Source organism: Heterodontus francisci, chromosome 39, assembly GCF_036365525.1.
Source record: "Heterodontus francisci isolate sHetFra1 chromosome 39, sHetFra1.hap1, whole genome shotgun sequence".
Classification (NCBI taxonomy): Eukaryota; Metazoa; Chordata; class Chondrichthyes; order Heterodontiformes; family Heterodontidae; genus Heterodontus; species Heterodontus francisci.
The window spans coordinates 16,558,635-16,582,324 of NC_090409.1; positions in this window are offsets into that span (position 1 = coordinate 16,558,635).

Sequence of the window (23,690 nt, forward strand, 5' to 3'; positions counted from 1 at the left end):
GGCAGCACAGTGGCGCAGTGGTTAGCACCGCAGCCTCACAGCTCCAGGGACCCGGGTTCGATTCCGGGTACTGCCTGTGTGGAGTTTGCAAGTTCTCCCTGTGTCTGCGTGGGTTTTCACCGGGTGCTCCGGTTTCCTCCCACAAGCCAAATGACTTGCAGGTTGATAGGTAAATTGGCCATTATAAATTGTCACTAGTATAGGTAGGTGGTAGGGAAATATAGGGACAGGTGGGGATGTTTGTTGGGAATATGGGATTAGTGTAGGATTAGTATAAAATGGGTGGTTGATGGTCGGCACAGACTCGGTGGGCCGAAGGGCCTGTTTCAGTGCTGTATCTCTAATCTAATATTAACATTGTCAGACTGGGTAATGCATAGACATGAACAGTGACAGGCTGGATAAACCATAGATATTAACATTGTCAGACTGGATAAACCACAGATATTAGCATTGTCAGACTGGAAAAAGCATAGATATTAATATTGTCAGACTGATTAAACCACAGATATTAACTTTTTCACACTGGACCAACCACATATATTAATCATGTCAGACTTGAAAACCCACAGATATTACCAGTGTCACACTGGATAAAGCACAGATATTAACATTGTCAGACTGGATAACCCACAGATATTAACATTGTCAGACTGCAAACCATAGATATTACCAGTGTCAGACTGGAAAAACCACAGATATTAACATTGTCAGACTGGATAAATCCGATATTAATCATGTCAGACTGATTAAACACAGATATTAACATTGTCACACTAGATAAACCGAATATATTAATCATGTCAGATTGGATAAACCTCAGATATTAGCATTGTCAGACTGGAAAACACACAGATATTACCAGTGTCAGACTGGATAAAGCACAGATATTAACATTGTCAGATTGGATAAACCATAGATATTAACAGTGTCAGACTGGAAAAACCACAGATATTAACATTGTCAGACTGGATAGCTCACAGATATTAACAGTGACAGGCTGGATAAAGCACAGATATTAACATTGTCAGATTGGATAAACCATAGACATTAACAGTGTCAGACTGGAAAAACGACAGATATTCACATTGTCAGACTGGATAAACCACAGATATTAGCATTGCCAGACTGGATAAACCTCATATATTAGCGTTGTCAGACTGGGTAAACCATAGATGTCAACACTGTCAGACTGGATAATTCACAGATATTAACATTGTCATTCTGGATAACGCCCAGATATTGACCCTGCCAGACTCGATAAACCACAGCTATTTACATTTTCATACTAGACAACCCACAGATATTAACATTGTCAAAATGCAGAAACCACAGATATTAACATTGTCAGACTGGAGAACCCACAGATATTCACATTGTCAGAATAGACAAACCAACAGATTAATGTTGTCAGACTGGATAATTCACAGATATTAACATTGTCGGGCTGGATATCGCCCAGATATTGACCCTGCCAGACTCGATAAACCACATTCTCATACTAGACAACCCACAGATATTAACTGTGTCAAAATGCAGAAACCACAGATATTAACATTGTCAGACTGGAGAACCCACAGATATTCACATTGTTAGACTGTATAAACCATAGATATTACCAGTGTCATACTGGAAAAACCACAGATATTGACATTGTCAGACTGGATAAACCACAGATATTACCAGTGTCAGATGGATAAACCACAGTTATTAATATTGTCAGACTGGATCAACCACAGATATTAACATTGTCAGACTGGATAAATCACAGATGTTAACACTGTCAGACTGGATAATTCACAGATACTAACATAGTCAGGCTCGATAACGCCCAGATATTGACCCTGCCAGACTCGATAAACCACAGCTATTTACATTCTCATACGACACAACTCACAGATATGAACTGTGTCAAAATGCAGAAACCACAGATATTAACATTGTCACAAAGAAGAACCCACAGATATTCACATTGTCAGACTGGACAAACCAAGAGATTAATGTTGTCAGACTGGATAAACCACAGATATTAACAATATCAGACTGCATAACTCACAAACATTAACAGTGACAGGCTGAATAAACCACAGATATTAACATTGCCAGACTGGATAAACCACCGATATTAACGTTGCCAGACTGGATAAACCACAGATATTAACGTTTCCAGACTGGATAAACCAGATATTAATCATGTCAGACTCATTAAACACAGATATTAACATTGTCACATTGGATAAACCACATATATTAATCATGTCAGACTGGATAAACTACAGACATAAGCATTGTCAGACAAGAAAACTCCCTGATATTAACAGTGTCAGACTGCAAACCCCACAGATATTAACATTGTCAGACTGGATAAACCACAGATATTAACGTTGCCAGACTGGATAAACCACAGATATTAACGTTGCCAGACTGGATAAACCTGATATTAATCATGTCAGACGAATTAAACACAGATATTAACATTGTCACATTGGATAAACCACATAAATTAATCATGTCAGATTGGATAAACTACAGACATTAGCATTGTCAGACAAGAAAACTCCCTGATATTAACAGTGTCAGACTGCAAACCCCACAGATATAGGGCAGCACAGTGGCGCAGTGGTTAGCACCGCAGCCTCACAGCTCCAGGGACCCGGGTTCGATTCCGGGTACTGCCTGTGTGGAGTTTGCAAGTTCTCCCTGTGTCTGCGTGGGTTTTCACCGGGTGCTCCGGTTTCCTCCCACAAGCCAAATGACTTGCAGGTTGATAGGTAAATTGGCCATTATAAATTGTCACTAGTATAGGTAGGTGGTAGGGAAATATAGGGACAGGTGGGGATGTTTGTTGGGAATATGGGATTAGTGTAGGATTAGTATAAAATGGGTGGTTGATGGTCGGCACAGACTCGGTGGGCCGAAGGGCCTGTTTCAGTGCTGTATCTCTAATCTAATATTAACATTGTCAGACTGGGTAATGCATAGACATGAACAGTGACAGGCTGGATAAACCATAGATATTAACATTGTCAGACTGGATAAACCACAGATATTAGCATTGTCAGACTGGAAAAAGCATAGATATTAATATTGTCAGACTGATTAAACCACAGATATTAACTTTTTCACACTGGACCAACCACATATATTAATCATGTCAGACTTGAAAACCCACAGATATTACCAGTGTCACACTGGATAAAGCACAGATATTAACATTGTCAGACTGGATAACCCACAGATATTAACATTGTCAGACTGCAAACCATAGATATTACCAGTGTCAGACTGGAAAAACCACAGATATTAACATTGTCAGACTGGATAAATCCGATATTAATCATGTCAGACTGATTAAACACAGATATTAACATTGTCACACTAGATAAACCGAATATATTAATCATGTCAGATTGGATAAACCTCAGATATTAGCATTGTCAGACTGGAAAACACACAGATATTACCAGTGTCAGACTGGATAAAGCACAGATATTAACATTGTCAGATTGGATAAACCATAGATATTAACAGTGTCAGATTGGATAAACCATAGATATTAACAGTGTCAGACTGGAAAAACCACAGATATTAACATTGTCAGACTGGATAGCTCACAGATATTAACAGTGACAGGCTGGATATACCATAAATATTACCATTGTCAGACTGGATAAACCACAGATATTAAGCATGTCAGACTTGATTAACCACAGATATTAACATTGTCAGGGTGGACAACCCACAGACATTAACATTGTCAGACTGGATAAACCACAGATATTACCAGTGTCAGATGGATAAACCACAGTTATTAATATTGTCAGACTGGATCAACCACAGATATTAGCATTGTCAGACTGATTAAACCACAGATATTAACATTGTCAGACTGGATAAACCACAGATATTACCAGTGTCAGAATGGATAAACCACAGTTATTAATATTGTCAGACTGGATCAACCACAGATATTACCAGTGTCAGATGGATAAACCACAGTTATTAATATTGTCAGAGTGGATCAACCACAGATATTAGTATTGTCAGACTGATTAAACCACAGATATTAACATTGTCAGACTGGATAAACCACAGATATTACCAGTGTCAGATGGATAAACAACAGTTATTAATATTGTCAGACTGGATCAACCACAGATATTAGCATTGTCAGACTGGAAAAACGACAGATATGAACGTTGACAGACTGGATAAACCACAGAGGTTAACATTGTGAGATTCGATTAACCATGCATATTAACATTGTCAGACTGGATAAACCACAGATATTAGCATTGCCAGACTGGATAAACCTCATATATTAGCGTTGTCAGACTGGGTAAACCACAGATGTTAACACTGTCAGACTGGATAATTCACAGATATTAACATTGTCGGGCTGGAAATCGCCCAGATATTGACCCTACCAGACTCGATAAACCACATTCTCATACTAGACAACCCACAGATATTAACTGTGTCAAAATGCAGAAACCACAGATATTAACATTGTCAGACTGGATAAACCATAGATATTAACATTATCAGACGGATTAAACCAAAGATATTAAAATGGTTTCACTGGATATACCACATATATTAACATTGTCAGACTGGATAAACCATAAATAATAACATTGTCAGACTTGATTAACCACAGATACTAAGATTGTCAGAGTGGACAACCCACAGATATTAACAAAGTCAGACTGGAAAAACTACAGATATGAACGTTGACAGACTGGATAAACCACAGAAGTTAACATAGTGAGACTCGATTAACCGTACATATTAACATTGTCAGACTGGATGAACCACAGATATTAGCATTGCCAGACTGGATAAACCTCATATATTAGCGTTGTCAGACTGGGTAAACCACAGATGTTAACACTGTCAGACTGGATAATTCACAGATATTAACATTGTCAGGCCGGATAACGCCCAGATACTGACCCTGCCAGGCTCGATAATCCACAGCTATTTACATTCTCATACTGGACAACCAATAGATATTAACTGTGTCAAAATGCAGAAACCACAGATATTCACATTGTCAGACTGGAGAACCCACAGATAATCACATTGTCAGACTGGACAAACCAAGAGATGAATGGTGTCAGACTGCATAAACCACAGATATTAACAATATCAGACTGCATAACTCACAGACATTAACAGTGACAGGCTGGATAAACCAAAGATATTAGCATTGCCAGACTGGATAAACAAGATATTAATCATTTCAGATTCATTAAACCACAGATATTAACATTGACAGACTGGATAAACCATTGATATTAACATTGACAGACTGATTAAACATAGATTATTAACATTGTCACACTGGATAAACCACATATGTTAATCATGTCAGACTGATTAGCCACCGATATTAGCATTGCCAGACTGGAAATCCCACAGATATTAACATTGTCAGAATGGAATAACCACAGATATTATCATTGTCAGATTGGAGTCCCCACTGATATTAACGTTGTCAGACGGAATAACTACCGGATATCAACAGAGCTGGACTAGAAAACCCACAGATATAAACATGTCAGACTGGACCAAATGCAGATATTAACAGTGTCAGACTGGGAAACACACAGATATTAACATTGTCAGACTGGAAAAACGACACATATGAACGTTGACAGACTGGATAAACCACAGACGTTAACATTGTGAGACTCGATTAACCATGCATATTAACATTGTCAGACTGGATAAGCCACAGATATTAGCATTGGCAGACTGGATAAACCTCATATATTAACGCTGCCAGACCGGATAAACCTCATATATTAGCGTTGTCAGACTGCGTAAACCACAGATGTTAACACTGTCAGACTGGATAATTCACAGATAATAACATTGTCAGGCTGGATAACGCCCAGATATTGACCCTGCCAGACTCGATAAACCATTCTCATACTAGACAACACACAGATATTAACTGTGTCAAAATGCTGAAACCACAGATATTAACATTGTCAGACTGGAGAACCCACAGATATTCACATTGTCAGACTGGACAAACCAAGAGATTAATGTTGTCAGACTGGATAAACCACAGATATTAACAATATCAGACTGCATAACTCACAGACATTAACAGTGGCAGGCTGGATAAACCACAGATATTAACATTGCCAGACTGGATAAACCACAGATATTAACGTTGCCAGACTGGATAAACCACAGATATTAACGTTGCCAGACTGGATAAACCAGATATTAATCATGTCAGACTCATTGAACACAGATATTAACATTGTCACATTGGATAAACCACATATATTAATCATGTCAGACTGGATAATCCACAGATATTAGCATTGTCAGACAAGAAAACTCCCTGATATTAACAGTGTCAGACTGCAAACCCCACAGATATTAACCTTGTCAGACTGGGTAACTCACAGATATGAACAGTGACAGGTTGGATAAACCACAGATATTAACATTGTCAGACTGATTAAACGACAGATATTAACATTGTCAGACTGGATAACTCCCAGACATTAGTAGTTTCAGAGTGGAAACCCCACAGTTATTAACATTGTCAGAATGGAAAAACCACAGATATTAACGTTGTCAAAACGGAATAACTGCCGGATATTAACAGTGCAAGAGTAGAAAACCCACAGATATAAACAGTGTCAGACTGGACAAACTGCAGATATTAACGGTGTCATTCTGGGAAACACACAGATATTAATATTGTCAGACTGGATAAATCACAGCGATCAACATTGTCAGACTGGAAAAACCACAGATATGAACGTTGACAGACAGGATAAACCTAAATGTTAACTTGTGAGGCTCGATAAACCATACATATTAATAGTGTCAGAATGGATAAACCACAGATATTAACCTAGGCAGACTGGATAAACCTCATATATTAACATTGACAGACTGGATAACGCCAAGATATTAACCCAGCCAGACTGGAGAAACCACAGCTATTTACATTCTCATACCAGATAACCCACAGATATTAACAGTGTCAGAATGCAAAAACCACAGATATTAACATTGTCAGACTGGACAAACCAAGAGATTAATGTTGTCAGACTGGATAAACCACAGATATTAACAATGTCAGACTGCATAACTCACAGACATTAACAGTGACAGGCTGGATAAACCACAGATATTAGCATTGCCAGACGGGATATACCACAGGTATTAACATTGTCAGACTGTATAAACCATAGATATTACCAGTGTCAGACTGGAAAAACCACAGATATTGACATTGTCAGACTGGATAAACCACAGATATTAACTTCGCCAAACTGGATCAACGACAGATACAAAGATTGTCGGACTGGATAACTCCCAGACATTAACAGTCTCAGAGTGGTAACCCCACATATATTAACATTGTCAGAATGGAAAAAAATTCAGATATTAACGTTGTCAGACGGAATAACCACCGGATATTAACAGTGCCAGATTAGAATAGCCACAGATATAAACAGTATCAGACTGGAGAAACCGCAGATATTAACAGTGTCAGACTGGGAAACACACAGATATGAACGTTAACAGACTGGATAAACCACAGATGTTGACATTGTGAGACTCGATAAACCATACATATTAATCATGTCAGACTGGGTAAACCACAGATGTTAACAATGTCAGACTGGATAATTCACAGATATTAACATTGTCAGACTGGATAATGACAAGATATTAACTCTGCCAGACTGGATTAACCACAGCTATTTACATTCTCATACTAGATAACCCACAGATATTACAGTGTCAGACTGGAAAAAACACAGATATTAACAATGTCAGACTGCATAACTCACAGACTTTAACAGTGACAGGCTGGATAAACCACAGATATTAACATTGTCAGCCGAATTAAACCTCAAATATTAACATTGTCACACTGGATAAATCACATATATCAATCATATCAGACTGGATAAACCACAGATATTCGCATTGTCAGACTGATTAAACAACAGATATTAACATTGTCACACTGGATAAACCACATATATTAATCATGTCAGACTTGAAAACCCACAGATATTACCTGTGTCAGACTGGATAACGCACAGATATCAACATTGTCACTTTGGATAAACCATACATATTACCAGTGTCAGACTGGAAACACCACAGATAATAACATTGTCAGACTGGATACACCACAGATATTAATATTGTCAGGCTGGATAAACCACAGATATTACCAGTGTCAGACTGGATAAACCACAGATCTTAAGATTCTCAGACTGGATAACCCACAGATATTAACATTGTCAGACTGGATAAACCACAGATATTAAGATTGTCAGGCTGGATAAACCACAGATATTACCAGTGTCAGACTGGATAACCCACAGATATTAACATTGTCAGACTGTATAAACCATAGATATCACCAGTGTCTGACTGGAAAAACCACAGATATTGACATTGTCAGACTGGATAAACCATAGTTATTACCATTGTCAGACTGGATCAACCACAGATATTAACATTGTCAGACTGGATAACCCACAGATATTAACATTGTCAGAATGGATAAACCACAGATATTAAGATTGTCAGGCTGGAAAAACCACAGATTTTACCAGTGTCAGACTGGATAACCCACAGATATTAACATTGTCAGACTGTATAAACCATAGATATTACCAGTGTCAGACTGGATCAACCACAGATATTAACATTGTCAGACTGGATAAACCATAGTTATTACCATTGTCAGAGTGGATAACCCACAGATATTAACATTGTCTGACTGGATAAACCATAGTTATTACCATTGTCATAGTGGAAACCCCACAGATATTAACATTGTCAGACTGGATAAACCACAGATATTAACATTGTCAGAGTGGATAACCCACAGATATTAACATTGTCAGACTGGATAACTCACAGATATTAACATTGTCAGACTGGATAACTCCCAGACATTAACAGTCTCAGAGTGGAAACCCCACAGATGTTAACATTGTCAGAATGGAAAAAAACACAGATATTAACGTTGTCAGACGGAATAACCACCGGATATTAACAGTGCCAGATTAGAAAAGCCACAGATATAAACAGTGTCAGACTGGAGAAACCGCAGATATTAACATTGTCAGACTGGAAAAACCACAGATATGAACGTTAACAGACTGGATAAACCACAGATGTTAACATTGTGAGACTCGATAAACCATACATTTTAATCATGTCAGACTGGCTAAACCACAGATGTTAACAATGTCAGACTGGATAATTCACAGATATTAACATTGTCAGACTGGATAATGACAAGATATTAACCCTGCCAGACTGGATTAACCACAGCTATTTACATTCTCATACTAGATAACCCACAGATATTACAGTGTCAGAATGCAAAAACCACAGATATTAACATTGTCAGAATGGACAAACCAAGAGATTAATTGTGTCAGTCTGGAAAAACCACAGATATTAACAATGTCAGACTGCATAACTCACAGACATTAACAGTGACAGGCTGGATAAACCACAGATATTAACATTGTCAGCCGAATTAAACCTCAGATATTAACATTGTCACACTGGATAAATCACATATATCAATCATATCAGACTGGATAAACCACAGATATTAGCATTGTAGGACTGATTAAACCACAGATATTAACATTGTCACACTGGATAAACTACATATATTAATCATGTCAGACTTGAAAACCCACAGATATTACCTGTGCCAGACTGGATAAAGCACAGATATTAACATTGTCAGACTGGATAACGCACAGATATTAACATTGTCACTTTGGATAAACCTTACATATTACCAGTGTCAGACTGGAAAAACCACAGATATTAACATTGTCAGACTGGATACACCACAGATATTAAGAATGTCAGACTTGACAAACCACAGATATTAACATTGTCAGAGTGGATAACCCACAGATAGTAACATTGTCAGGCTGGATAAAACACAGATATTAACATTGTCAGACTGGATAAATCACAGCTATCAACATTGTCAGACTGGAAAAACCACAGACATGAACGTTGACAGACTGTATAAACCATAGATATTACCAGTGTCAGACTGGAAAAATCACAGATACGAACATTGTCAGACCGGATAAACCACAGATATTAACATTGTCAGACTGTATAAACCATAGATATTACCAGTGTCAGACTGGAAGAACCACAGATATTAACATTGTCAGACTGGGTAAACCACAGATATTAACATTGTCAGAGTGGATAACCCACAGATATTAACATTGTCAGACTGGATAAACCATAGTTATTACCATTGTCAGACTGGATCAACCTCAGGTATTAACATTGTCAGACTGGTTAACTCCCAGACATTAACAGTCTCAGAGTGGATACCCCACAGATATTAACATTGTCAGAATGGAAAAACCACAGATATTAACGTTGTCAGACCGAATAACCACCGGATATTAACAGTGCCAGATTAGAAAAGGCACAGATATAAACAGTGTCAGACTGGAGAAACCGCAGATATTAACAGTGTCAGACTGGATAAATCACACCTATCAACATTGTCAGACTGGAAAAACCACAGATATGAACGTTGACAGACTGGATAAACCACTGATGTTAACATTGTGAGACTCGATAAACGATGCATATTAATCATGTCAGACTGGATAATCCACAGATATTAGCCTTGCGAGACTGATTAAACCACAGATATTAACATTGTCACACTGGATAAACCACATATATTAATCATGTCAGACTTGAAAACCCAGAGATATTACCAGTGTCAGACTGGATAAACCACAGATATTAACATTGTCAGACTGGATAACCCACAGATATTTACATTGTCAGACTGGATAAACCATAGATATTACCAGTGTCAGACTGGAAAAACCACAGATATTGACATTGTCAGAATGGAAAAACCACAGATATTAACGTTGTCAGACGGAATAACCACCGTATATTAACAGTGCCAGATTAGAAAAGCCGCAGATATAAACAGTGTCAACTGGAGAAACCGCTGATATTAACAGTGTCATACTGGGAAACACACAGATATTAACATTGTCAGACTAGCTAAATCACAGCTATCAACATTGTCAGACTGGAAAAACCACAGATATGAACGTTGACAGACTGGATAAACCACAGATGTTTACCTTGTGAGACTCGATAAACCATACATAGTAATAGTGTCAGAATGGATAAACCACAGATATTAACATTGTCAGACTGGATAAACCTCATATATTAACATTGTCAGACTGGATAAATCATAGCTTTCAATATTGTCAGACTGGAGAAACCACAGATATGAATGTTGACAGACTGGATAAACCACTGATGTTAACATTGTGAGACTCGATAAACGATACATATTAATCATGTCAGACTGGATAAACCACAGATGTTAACATTGTGAGACTCGATAAACCATACATATCAATAGTGTCAGACTGGGTAAACCACAGGTGTTAACAATGTCAGACGGGATAATTCACAGATATTAACATTGTCAGACTGGATAATGACAAGATATTAACCCTGCCAGACTGGATTAACCACAGCTATTTACATTCTCATACTGGATAACCCACAGATATTACAGTGTCAGAATGCAAACACCACAGATATTAACATTGTCAGAATGGACAAACCAAGAGATTAATGTTGTCAGACTGGAAAAACCACAGATATTAACAATGTCAGACTGCATAGCTCACAGACATTAACAGTTACAGGCTGGATAAACCACAGATATTAACGTTGCCAGACTGGATAAACCAGGTATAAATCATGTCAGACTCATTGAACCAAAGATATTAACATTGTCAGGCTGGATAAACCACAGATGTTAACATTGTCAGACTGGATAAACCACATATATTAATCATGTCAGACTGGATAAACCACAGATATGAGCATTGCCAGACTGGAAAAACCTCAGATATTAACATTGGCAGACTGGTAAAACACAGATATTAATCATGTCAGACTGTATAACTCACAGATATTAACAGTGACAGGCTGGCTAAACCACAGATATTAGCATTGTCAGATTGGATAAGCCACAGATATTAGCATTATTAGACTGGATAAACCATAGATATTAATCATGTCAGACTGGATAAAGCACAGATATCAACATTGTCGGACTGGATAACCCACAGACTTTACTCATGTCGGTCAGAATAAACCACTGATATTAACATTGTCAGACTGGATAAACCAGATATTAGCATTGTTAGACTGGATAAACCACAGATATTAATCGTGTCAGACTGGAAAAACCACTCCCACTAGTGACGTCTTTCCCCTACCATTCCTCATCTCCACCCAAACCGATTCTATATCCTGATCTCGTGACTCGGGGTCATTGATAACTATAACACCAATGGCATTCTTGTTTAACAGTGCTACCCCTCCTTCTGGCAGACACTTTCTCACACCTAACACTCTTGGGCACCCTGGGATCATTTATGGGCTCCCCTATCACGCACATGGTCCGGCCAATCACACCCTTGCTAAACACTTTCACACTCTTGAGCAGACTTGGCACACTCCGCCCATAGAACACACTTGGGTGCCCATATTGCACTCCTGGACATCCATAGCGCACTCCTGCAATCCCCTGATACATATCTGCCATCTATGGTACTGTCTTGCCATTCTTAGCGCACCTTTCGGGACATCTATCACACTGCTGGTCACCCAGAGCACACTCATAGGCAAACCTATTACATTATTGGCCACCCCTAGCACAAGCTTTGCCGCCCCAAGCATAATGTGTCATCCGCTGGCACACACTTGTGCCCCCTGCCACATTGTTGTTATCCCCTGGCACACTGTTGTCATCCCCTGGTGCACAACCGGGGACCACTAGCAAACACTTTGTTACACCATCACACTCTTTCCATACAGTCGCACACACTTGGGCACCACTTGCATGCAAATGGGTACAGTTGGAAGACTTGCCATCCCCTGGCACATTGCCCTGTCGCAAACGCATTTCACCCCTTCCCCCACACAGTAAATAGTGCAGAGTTCATCCCTTCCCCCATACAGTACATAGTGCAGAGTTCACCCCTTCCCCCGATACAGTACGTAATTCAGAGTTCACCTCTTCCCCCATACAGTCGATAGTGCAGAGTTGACCCCTTCCCCCCGAACAGTACATACTGCATTGTTCACCCCTTCCCCCCATGCAGCACATCGAGCAAAGTTGACCACTTGCCCCGTACACTAGATAGTGCAGCCTTCTCCCCTTCCCCCAAACTGCACATCTTGCAGAGTACACCCCATCCCCCATACAGTACATAGTACAGAGTTCACTCCTCCCCCCCCCCATACAGTACATAGTGCAGAGCTCACCCCTCCCCCCATACAGTACATACTGCAGAGTCCACCCCTTCTCCCATGCAGTAAATAGTACTGAGTTCACACCTTCCCCCATACAGTACATAGTACAGAGTTCACCCCTCCCCCATACAGTACATAGTGCAGAGACCACCCCTTCTCCCATGCAGTAAATAGTACTGAGTTCACACCTTCCTCCATACAGTACATAGTGCAGAGTTCACCAGTTCCCCCCATACAGTACATCATCCAGAGTTCTCCCCTTCCCCCATACAGTACATAGTGCAGACGTCACCCCTTCCCCCCACACAGTAGTTAGAGCAGAGTTCAACCCTTCCCCCCGTTCAGCACATAGTGCAGAGCTCACCCCTTCCCCCCATGCATTACATCGAACACAAGTTGACCCATTCCCCGGTACAGTAGATAGTGCAGACTTCACCCCTTCCCCCATACTGTACATCGTGCAAAGTACACCCATCCCCCATACAGTACATAGTACAGAGTTCACCCCTCGCTCCATACAGCACATAGTGCAGAGTTCACCCGCTCCCCCATACCGTACATCGTGCAGTGTTCACCCGCTCCACCAGTCTGACAATGTTAATATCTGTGGGTTATCCAGTCTGACAATGTTAATATCTGGGGGTTTTCCACCCAACTTCCCTCTCTGATATGCTGCTCTGGGCTATTCCGGCTGTATCGTCAGACGCAACTTCACTCTCTGATCTACTGCTCTGGTCTCCGCCGGCTGTACCGTCAGACCCATCTTAACTCACCTATCTGCTGCTCTTCTGCAATATTTAAAATGACCTTGATCAGTTCAGTGCACTTTCCCCACCACTGCTATGACTGAGAGATTTCAGTCGCCTGCTGAGCCTGTGACTGGGCCATTGGTGATACTGGACTTCAAGCTTCATTCTGCTCCTGGTCAGAAACTCACTCGCCTGGGCTGAACAACAATCCTCTGCTGCTTCTGGATTGTATGGTCTCCTCCAACTTCACCATCATTTTTCCATCTTTCATTTGACTCTCGACACCTCCTGGATCTTCCTACGAAAATACCTCCCTCTGTGACACTCCTATATCGCTCCTGGACTTCATTTACTTCACCCTTATCGCACCACGGGATCTCTGACTTTAACTCTACACTCTATCATATTATCTCTTATCTATTTCCCACTGCCCATTTACTTCCAGGTTTCTATGCATTATAATATTTTTGTAACCAGACCTATGTAACTCGAGCTCTCCCTGAGTCCATTCCCATGCACATTTTGGTTGCTGCTCTGGACCCGAACCCACTACCTTATTTCCATTTTCCTGTTTTTGCTTCTTTTCGCTTTATCCCTTATAGATCTGATTTCTATCATTACGCCTCATTTAAACATTCAGGTACAATGTCCTCTCAATACCCTCCGCCAGGCCATCAGTATTTTTCGACTTTGCTGCTGTCTTTGCACCGTCCCAGTCTTGACTCCCTCCTAGATTCCCTCTGAATATCTTTTGTCATCTTCTGACGGGCTCATCGCTGTACTCGGCACTGGCTCATTATGAGCTGCAATCTCAATTGTCCTGTTCTCCTGTCTCATCAACCTTTCCACCCAATGCACCGGCTGGGGGCTAATCTCACCAATCTCCTTCCCGTCCAACCCACCACTCCCACTAAAGCGTTTGATAAAATGCCACATTTACATGTTTGACAGCAACTTCAAAGTACATGGAATAAAAGGTACAGCAATAGCATATACACAGAATTGCCTGAGTGGTAGGAAACAGAAAGCATTGATGAACTGGATTCAGGCTGGAAGAAGGTATACAGTGGAGTTTTGCAGGGGTCTAGTCAGACCACTGCTTTTCTTGATCTATATGAAATACCTATACTAGGGTGTTCTGAGTATTAGAATTTTAGAATTGGAACATTACAGCGCAGTACAGGCCCTTCGGCCCTCGATGTTGCGCCGACCTGTGAAACCATCTGACCTACACGATTCCATTTTCATCCATATGTCTATCCAATGACCACTTAAATGCCCTTAAAGTTGGCGATTCTACTACTGATGCAGGCAGGGCGTTCCACGCCCCTACTACTCTCTGAGTAAAGAAACTACCTCTGACATCTGTCCTATATCTGTCACCCCTCAACTTAAAGCTATGTCCCCTCGTGTTTGCCATCACCATCCGAGGAAAAAGACTCTCACTATCCACCTTATCTAACCCTCTGATTATCTTATATGTCTCTATTTAGTCACCTCTCCTCCTCCTTCTCTCCAACGAAAACAACCTCAAGTCCCTCAGCCTTTCCTCGTAAGACCTTCCCTCCATACCAGGCAACATCCTAGTAAATCTCCTCTGCACCCTTTCCATAGCTTCCACATCCTTCCTATAATGCGGTGAACAGAACTGCACGCAATACTCCAGGTGCGGTCTCACCAGAGTTTTGTACAGCTGCAGCATGACCTCGAGGCTCCGAAACTCGATCCCCCTACTAATAAAAGCTAACACACAATATGCCTTCTTAACAGCCCTATTAACCTGGGTAGCAACCTTCAGGGATTTATGCACCTGGACACCAAGATCTCTCTGTTCATCTACACTACCAAGAATCTTCCCATTAGCCCAGTGCTCTGCATTCCTGTCACTCCTTCCAAAGTGAATCACCTCGTACTTTTCCGCATTAAACTCCATTTGCCATCTCTCAGCCCAGCTCTGCAGCCTATCTATGTCCCTCTGTAACCTACAACATCCTTCGGCACTATCCACAACTCCACCGACCATAGTGTCATCTGCAAATGTACTAACCCACCCTTCTACACCCTCTTCCAGGTCATTTATAAAAATGACAAACAGCAGTGGCCCCAAAACAGATCCTTGCGGTACACCACTAGTAACGAAACTCCAGGATGAACATTTGCCATCAACCACCACCCTCTGTCTTCTTTCAGCTAGCCAATTTCTGATCCAAAGCTCTAAATCACCTTCAACCCCATACTTCCGTATTTTCTGCAATAGCCTACCATGGGGAACCTTATCCAACGCCTTACTGGAATCCATATACACCACATCCACTGCTTTACCCTCATCCACCTGTTTGGTCACCTTCTCGAAAAACTCAATAAGGTTTGTGAGGCACGAGCTACCCGTCACAAAACCGTGCTGACTATCGCTAATGAACTTATTCTTTTCAAGATGATTATAAATCCTGTCTCTTATAACATTTTCCAACATTTTACCCACAACCGAAGTAAGGCTCACAGGTCTATAATTACCAGGGCTGTCTCTACTCCCCTTCTTGAACAAGGGGACAACATTTGCTATCCTCCAGTCTTCCAGCACTATTCCTGTCGACAATGACGACATAAAGATCAAGGACAAAGGCTCTGCAATCTCCTCCCTAGCTTTCCAGAGAATCCTAGGATAAATCCCATCTGGCCCAGGGGACTTATCAATTTTCACACTTTCCAAAATTGATAACACCTCCTCCTTGTGAATCTGAATCCCATCTAGCCTAGTAGGCTGTATCTCCGTATTCTCCTCGACAACATTTTCTTTCTCTACTGTAAATACTGACGCAAAATATTCATTTAACACTTCCCCTATCTCCTCTGATTCCACACACAACTTCCCACTACTGTCCTTGATTGGCCCTAATCTAACTCTAGTCATTCTTTTATTCCTGATATTCCTATAGAGAGCCTTAGGGTTTTCTCTGATCCTATCCGCCAATGACTTCTCGTGGCCTCTCCTTGCTCTTCTTAGCTCTCCCTTTAGATCCTTCCTGGCTAGCTTGTAACTCTCAAGCGCCCTAACTGAGCCTTCACGTCTCATCCTAACATAAGCCTTCTTCTTCCTCTTGACAAGCGCTTCAACTTCTTTAGTAAACCACGGCTCCCTCGCTCGACAACTTCCTCCCTGCCTCACAGGTACATACCTATCAAGGACACGCAGTAGCTGCTCCTTGAATAAGCTCCACATTTCGATTGTTCCCATCCCCCGCAGTTTCCTTCCCCATCCTACGCATCCTAAATCTTGCCTAATCGCATCATAATTTCCTTTCCCCCAGCTATAATTCTTGCCCTGCGGTATATACCTGTCCCTGCCCATCGCTAAGGTAAACCTAACCGAACTGTGATCACTATCACCAAAGTGCTCACCTACATCTAAATCTAACACCTGGCCGGGTTCATTACCCAGTACCAAATCCAATGTGGCATCGCCCCTGGTTGGCCTGTCTACATACTGTGTCAGAAAACCCTCCTGCACACACTGGACAAAAACTGACCCATTTAAAGTACTCGAACTATAGTATTTCCAGTCGATATTTGGATTTTAAAATTTGTTGGTGAAAGCGCGCATAGAAGCAGACCTGCGATGAGGGTGTATGAGAATTCAAGAGGACATAGACAGGTTGTTGGAATGGGTGGACATGTGGCAGAGTGAATTTAATGCAAAGAGTGTAAAGTAATGCCTTTTGATAGGAAGAACAAGGGGACGCAATATAAAACAAAGTGTGCAATTCTAAAGGGAGTGCAGGAATAGAGAGACCTGGGGATATATGTGTGTAAATCATTGAAGGTGGCAGAGCAAGTTGAGAATGTGGTTAATAGGGCATATAGGATCCTGGGCTTCATGGGCATAGAATACAAGAACAAAGAAGTTACATTACACCTTTATAAACACTAATTCCGCCTCAACTGGAATATTGAGTCCAATTCTATGTACCAGAGGAAGGCTGTGAAGGCATTGGAGAGGGTATGGAAAAGATTCAGGGGATAGACAGTAGAATCTGGATTGTTCTCCTTGGAGAAGAGAAGGTTGAGAGGGAACTTTATGGAGGTGTTTAAAATGATTATGTGTCTCGTCAGAGTAGCTAAGGAGAAACTGTTGCCATTGGTATAATTATTGAGAACCGGAGTGCACCAATTTAAGGTGAATGGCAAAAGAACCAAGACAGATATGAGGAAAATCTTTTCCACATGACATGTGGTTATTATCTGAAGGCATTGCTTGAGAGGATGGTGGATGTAGGTTCAAGCGCACCTTTTGAAAGGGGTTTGGATAAGCAAGCACGTAAAGAGAAAACAATGCACGGCTAAGAGGAAAGGATGGGGACCAGCTGAATTTCTCTTGCAAGGAGTTGGCATGGACACGAAGGGCCAAATCCCTCCTTTTATCCTTTAACAATTCTATGATTCTATGAATCAGGAGGAGTGAATATGCTCAATACATGTATACGAAAATGGTAAATGGAGCTGCTTATTATTTTGGGAGCTGTCCTGTTTGAATACAGCTTTCAGCTATATTCCTGAGAGAGGTCCAACTAAGGTAATGTCCTGGGCTTTCAGACATTTATGTTTTATCCATTGCGTTATTTACGTACAACTCAAACCGCTGATGTAATGTATTTGTTCAAATGAGTGTAAGTAATTGCAACCATCAGGGCATAACCATATGAGTGGAGACATATCGCCTGTATAAATCAGGAACCATTGAAATGCATCAACTCAGAGTACCTGCCGGAGCTGTGGGTTCCAGACCAACCGCAGTCACTGCTTCTCACAGAAATGGGGCATGCTGTAATCAATCAGATAAAATACATTTACTATCCTGTTCTTGCAGCTGTTGGAGTTCCTGGTAAGCTGGTCTCTGCTGTTAATAGTACAATCAGTGATAACTGTGCTGGCGTACTTGGTATTATTTCTCACAGCATGCTTTATACTGTTCTGTTCCAGCAGTTTAATGCTACAACATCCTCAATCTCTGTTCTTTTGATCTTATAGGAGCTACATAATATCTGTAAAAAATCTTTGTTTATCCCGTCCTGACATTGCTACTGGAGTATTTTCTGAAGGGGATGTCTTGGAATCACGTGTATGGGCTAAGAGCAGGAATCAGACCTTCAGGAGCTGCTCACAGTTCATGTTTGGAACTAACCTGACCTGGAATAGTTTTATGAATGTGGCTTCAGTCACTGATAATGAGACATCTCACAGTCTCAGTTTTACAATGAGACCGTGCAATGTCCTTCCTCTCCACTAACATGGTTCAGTTTAACTGCGATTTCAATGTATTTATTGGTATCACTGTAATGAAATATTCTTTCATTCTGTGTACATCTGACGCTGCTTCAGAGGCCTGGCTACAAAACTGAGTTTGCTGTGGACTTTTTCACATCTCCCTCTTGTGAGAAACGTAGCCCACTTAATAATAATTTACACCAAGTCAAACTCTGAAGAAGTAAGTTTATTTCACGTTCTTGCAAGATCGGGTGTCCTACAAGCAGGCACACCGATCAACATATTCAGTTCATGTTTATACAATACAAATCCATTTTTCCACGCCTTTAGTTTACATTATTGGTTATAACATATTATGACACTAACCTATCCTATAGTTGCTACAGTCTCCTCCTCTGTTTACTTCTCCCCCTACTCTAACTTTCTAGCCCCTAACTCTTGTTGTTGTTTTACCTTATTTGGCTCTACATTGTGTGTTTTAACTTGCAGCTGTCAGCCTTTATCTTAGTGGGGCAGTTTCTTATTCACTACATCCTTTGTTCTAACTCTTGCTGTTTCTCTTTTCTCTGCCTAAGCACAATTTTTAACTGCTGTACTGTCTCAAGGTCTTTACTTACATACCCTTATCAGTTCTCTTTTTCAGTGATTTCATTATGTCTCGGTAACGTTCCACAAGCTGTAGAAACAACATTTCAGTATTTCTTATTCTCACACTCTCTGCTTCACTTTTGATGAATTCACTGTTATGTTAAGAACATAAGACAATAACAAAATGCTGGTGTAGGCCATTTGGCCCCTCGAGCCTGCTCCGCAATTCAACAAGATCATGGATGATCAATTACCTCAACTCCACCTTTCCACACAATACAATTACCGCTTGATTCCCGTGTAGTCCAAAAACTTATTGAGCACCGTCCTAAATATACTCAACAACTGATCATCACAGCTCTCTCTGGGTCAGTGAATTCCAAATATTCACAACCCTGTGAGTGAAGATTTTTCTCCTTATCACAGTCCAAAATGGCTGCTCCCTTATCTTGAGACTATGCTCCCTAGTTCTAGATTCTCCAGCCAGGGGAAATTGCCTCTCCAGCTGACCTGCCAAGCCTTCTCAGAAACGTATATGTTTCAATGAGATCACGTCCCATTATTCCAAACTCCAGAGAATATCGACCCATACTAATCAAACTCTCCTCATGGGACAATCCTCTTATCCCAGGAATCAATCTTTTCAAGATTTGTTACACCCTCTCTAAGGCAGGAACATCATTCATTAAGTATTTAGACTAAAACTGTGCACACTACTCCTGGTGTGGTCTCAACAAAGCTATGTTGTTTTTTTTTATTCATCTTACGGGAGTTGGACATCGCTGGCCAGCCCATAATGTATTTCCAATTCCGAAATTCCCATGAGAAGGTAAGCCGCCTTCCTGAACTGCTGCAGTCCATATGGGGTAAGTACACTCACAGTGCTGTCAGGAAGGGATTTCCAGGATTTTGACCCAGTGACAGTGACGGAACGGCGATATAGTTTGAAGTCAGGATGCTGTGTGGATTGGAGGGGAACTTGCAAGTGGTAGTGTTCCCATGCATCTGCTACCCTTGTCCTTCTAGGTGGTAGAGATCACGGGCTTGGAAAGTGCTGCCTGAGTCGACTTGGGGAGTTGCTGCAGTGCATCCTGTAGACGGCACACATTGCTGCCCCTGTGCGTCAGTGGTGGAAGGAGTCAATGTTAGTGGATGGGGCGACAATCCAGCGGGCTGCTTGTCCTGGATGGTGTCGAACATCTTGAGTTTTGTTGGAGCTGCACCCATCCAGGCAAGTGGAAAGTATTCCATTACACTCCTGACTTGTGCCTTGTAGTTGGTAGACAGACTTTGGGGAGACAGGTGGTGAGTAACATGTCACAGGACTCTTAGCCTCTGACTTGCTCTTGTAGCCACGGTATTTATATGGCTACTGTAATTCAGCGATCGTAATGCCTGTGAATGACCATGGGAAATGGTTAGATTCTCTCTGGTTGGAGATGGTCAAAGCCTGGCACATGTGTGGTGGGAATGTTAATTGTTACTTATCAGTCCAAGCCTGGATATCGTCCTGTTCTGGCTGCATTTCTACACTGACTGCTTCAGTATGAGGAGACACAAATGTTGCTGAACATTGTGCAAACATCAGCGAACATTCCCACTTCTGACCCAATGATGGAAGGAAGGTCATGAAGAAGCAGCTGAAGATGTTTGGGCCTAGGACACTACCCTGAAGAACCCCTGCAGTGATGCGCTGGAGCTGAGACGATTGACCTCCAACAACCACAACCATCTTCCTTTGCGGCGGCTAGGATTTCAACCATTGGAGAGCTTTTCCCCTGATTCCCATTGAATCCAGACTTGCTTGGGATCATTGATGCCATACTCGGTCAACTGTTGCCTTGATGTCAAGGGCTGTCAATTTCACCTCACCTCTTGAGTTCGATTCTTTTTTCCTTGTTTGAGCCCATGCTGTAATGAGGTCAGGAGCTGAGAGCCCTGGCGGAACCAAACTGTGTGCCAGTGAGCAGATTATTGCGAAGCAAGTGCGGCTTGATAACACTGTCGGTGCCACCTTCCATCACTTTACTGTTGATTGAGAGTAGACTGACGGGGCGGTATTTGGCCAGATTGAATTTGTCCTGCTTTTTGCACACAGAACATACCTGAACAATTTTCCACATTGCCGGATAGATGCCATTGTTGTAGTTGTACTGGAAGAGCTTGGTTAGGGGCATCGCAAGTTCAGGAGCACAGGTCTTCAGCACTATTGCCGCAATGTTGTCCGGTCCCATGGCCTTTGCAGGATCCAGTAGCTTCAATTATTTCTTTACATCATGCGGAGTGAATTAAATTGGCTGAAGACTGATATCTGTGAGGCTGGAACTTCAGCAGGACTCTAACCCTAACCCTAACCCCATCCCTAACCCGAACCCGAACCCTAATCCGAATCCTAACACTATTATTAATGAATTCTTAATATTGCACTTCGAAAAAACACAGTATGGTTCGAACAATTCAGCGTGGTTTTACAAAACGGAGATTCGGTTTGACAAATTTATCAGAATTTTTTGAGGATGTAACTATAGGGTAGATAAAGAGGAACGAGTAGATGTAGTATACCTGAACTTTCAAAATGCATTTGGTAAGGTGTGACTTAAAGGATTAATAGTCAAAATAAGGGTTCATGTTGTTGGGATAATATATTAGTGTGGAAAGAGTCATAGAGTCATACAGCACAGAAGCAGGTACTTTGGCCCACCCATCCATGCTGACCATAATGCCTATCTATACAAATTCCACTTGACTGTATTAATTCCATATCCCTATATGCCTTGCTCATTCAAGTAGCTATCCAGATGCCTCTTAAATGTTCCTGCCTCCACCACCTCCTCTGGCAGCTCATTCCAGATACCCACTATTCTTTGTGTGAAAAATTTACCCCTTTGATCCCCTTTAAATCTTCTCCCTGTCACCTCAAATCCGTGTCCTGTAGTTTTAGTCACGCCTACCATGGGAAACAGACTCTGGCTATCTACCCTATCTATGCCTCTCATAATTTTATATATCTCCATCATGTCCCCTCTCAGCCTCCTTCGCTCCAGGGAAAACAGACCCAGCCTATCCAATCTCTCTTTATACCTCAAGCCCTCCAAACCAGGCTACATCCTTGTGAATCTTTTCTGCACCCTCTCTAGCTTAATCACATCTTTTCTGTAGTGCGGTGCCCAGAGCTGCACACAGTACTCCAAATGCGGCCTAACCAACGCTATGTACAACTGTAACATGGCGTCCCAACTTCTGTACTTAATGCCTCAGCTGATGAAGGCAAGCATGCCATACGCCTTCTTCACCACCCTGTCTACCTGTGTTGCCACTTTCAGGGAACTATGTACTCGCACCCCAATGTCTCTCTGCTCAAGAACACTCCCCAGGGCCCTGCCATTCACTGTATATGCCCTACCCTGGTTTAACTTCCCAAAATGCATCACTTCGCACTTGCTTGCATTAAATTCCATTTGCCAATCCCTTGCCGACTTTCCCAGTTGATCTATATCCTGTTGTAACATTAGACAACCTTCTTCACTGTCCACTATACCACCAATTTTGGTTTCATCTGCAAACTTACTAATCTTGCCCCCTGCTTTCTCATCCAAGTCATTAATGGATATGGCAAACAACAGAGGGACCAGCACCGATCCCTGCAGCACACCACTGGTCACCGGCCTCCAATCTGAAAAACAACCCTCCACTACCACCCTCTGCCTCCTATCACCAAGC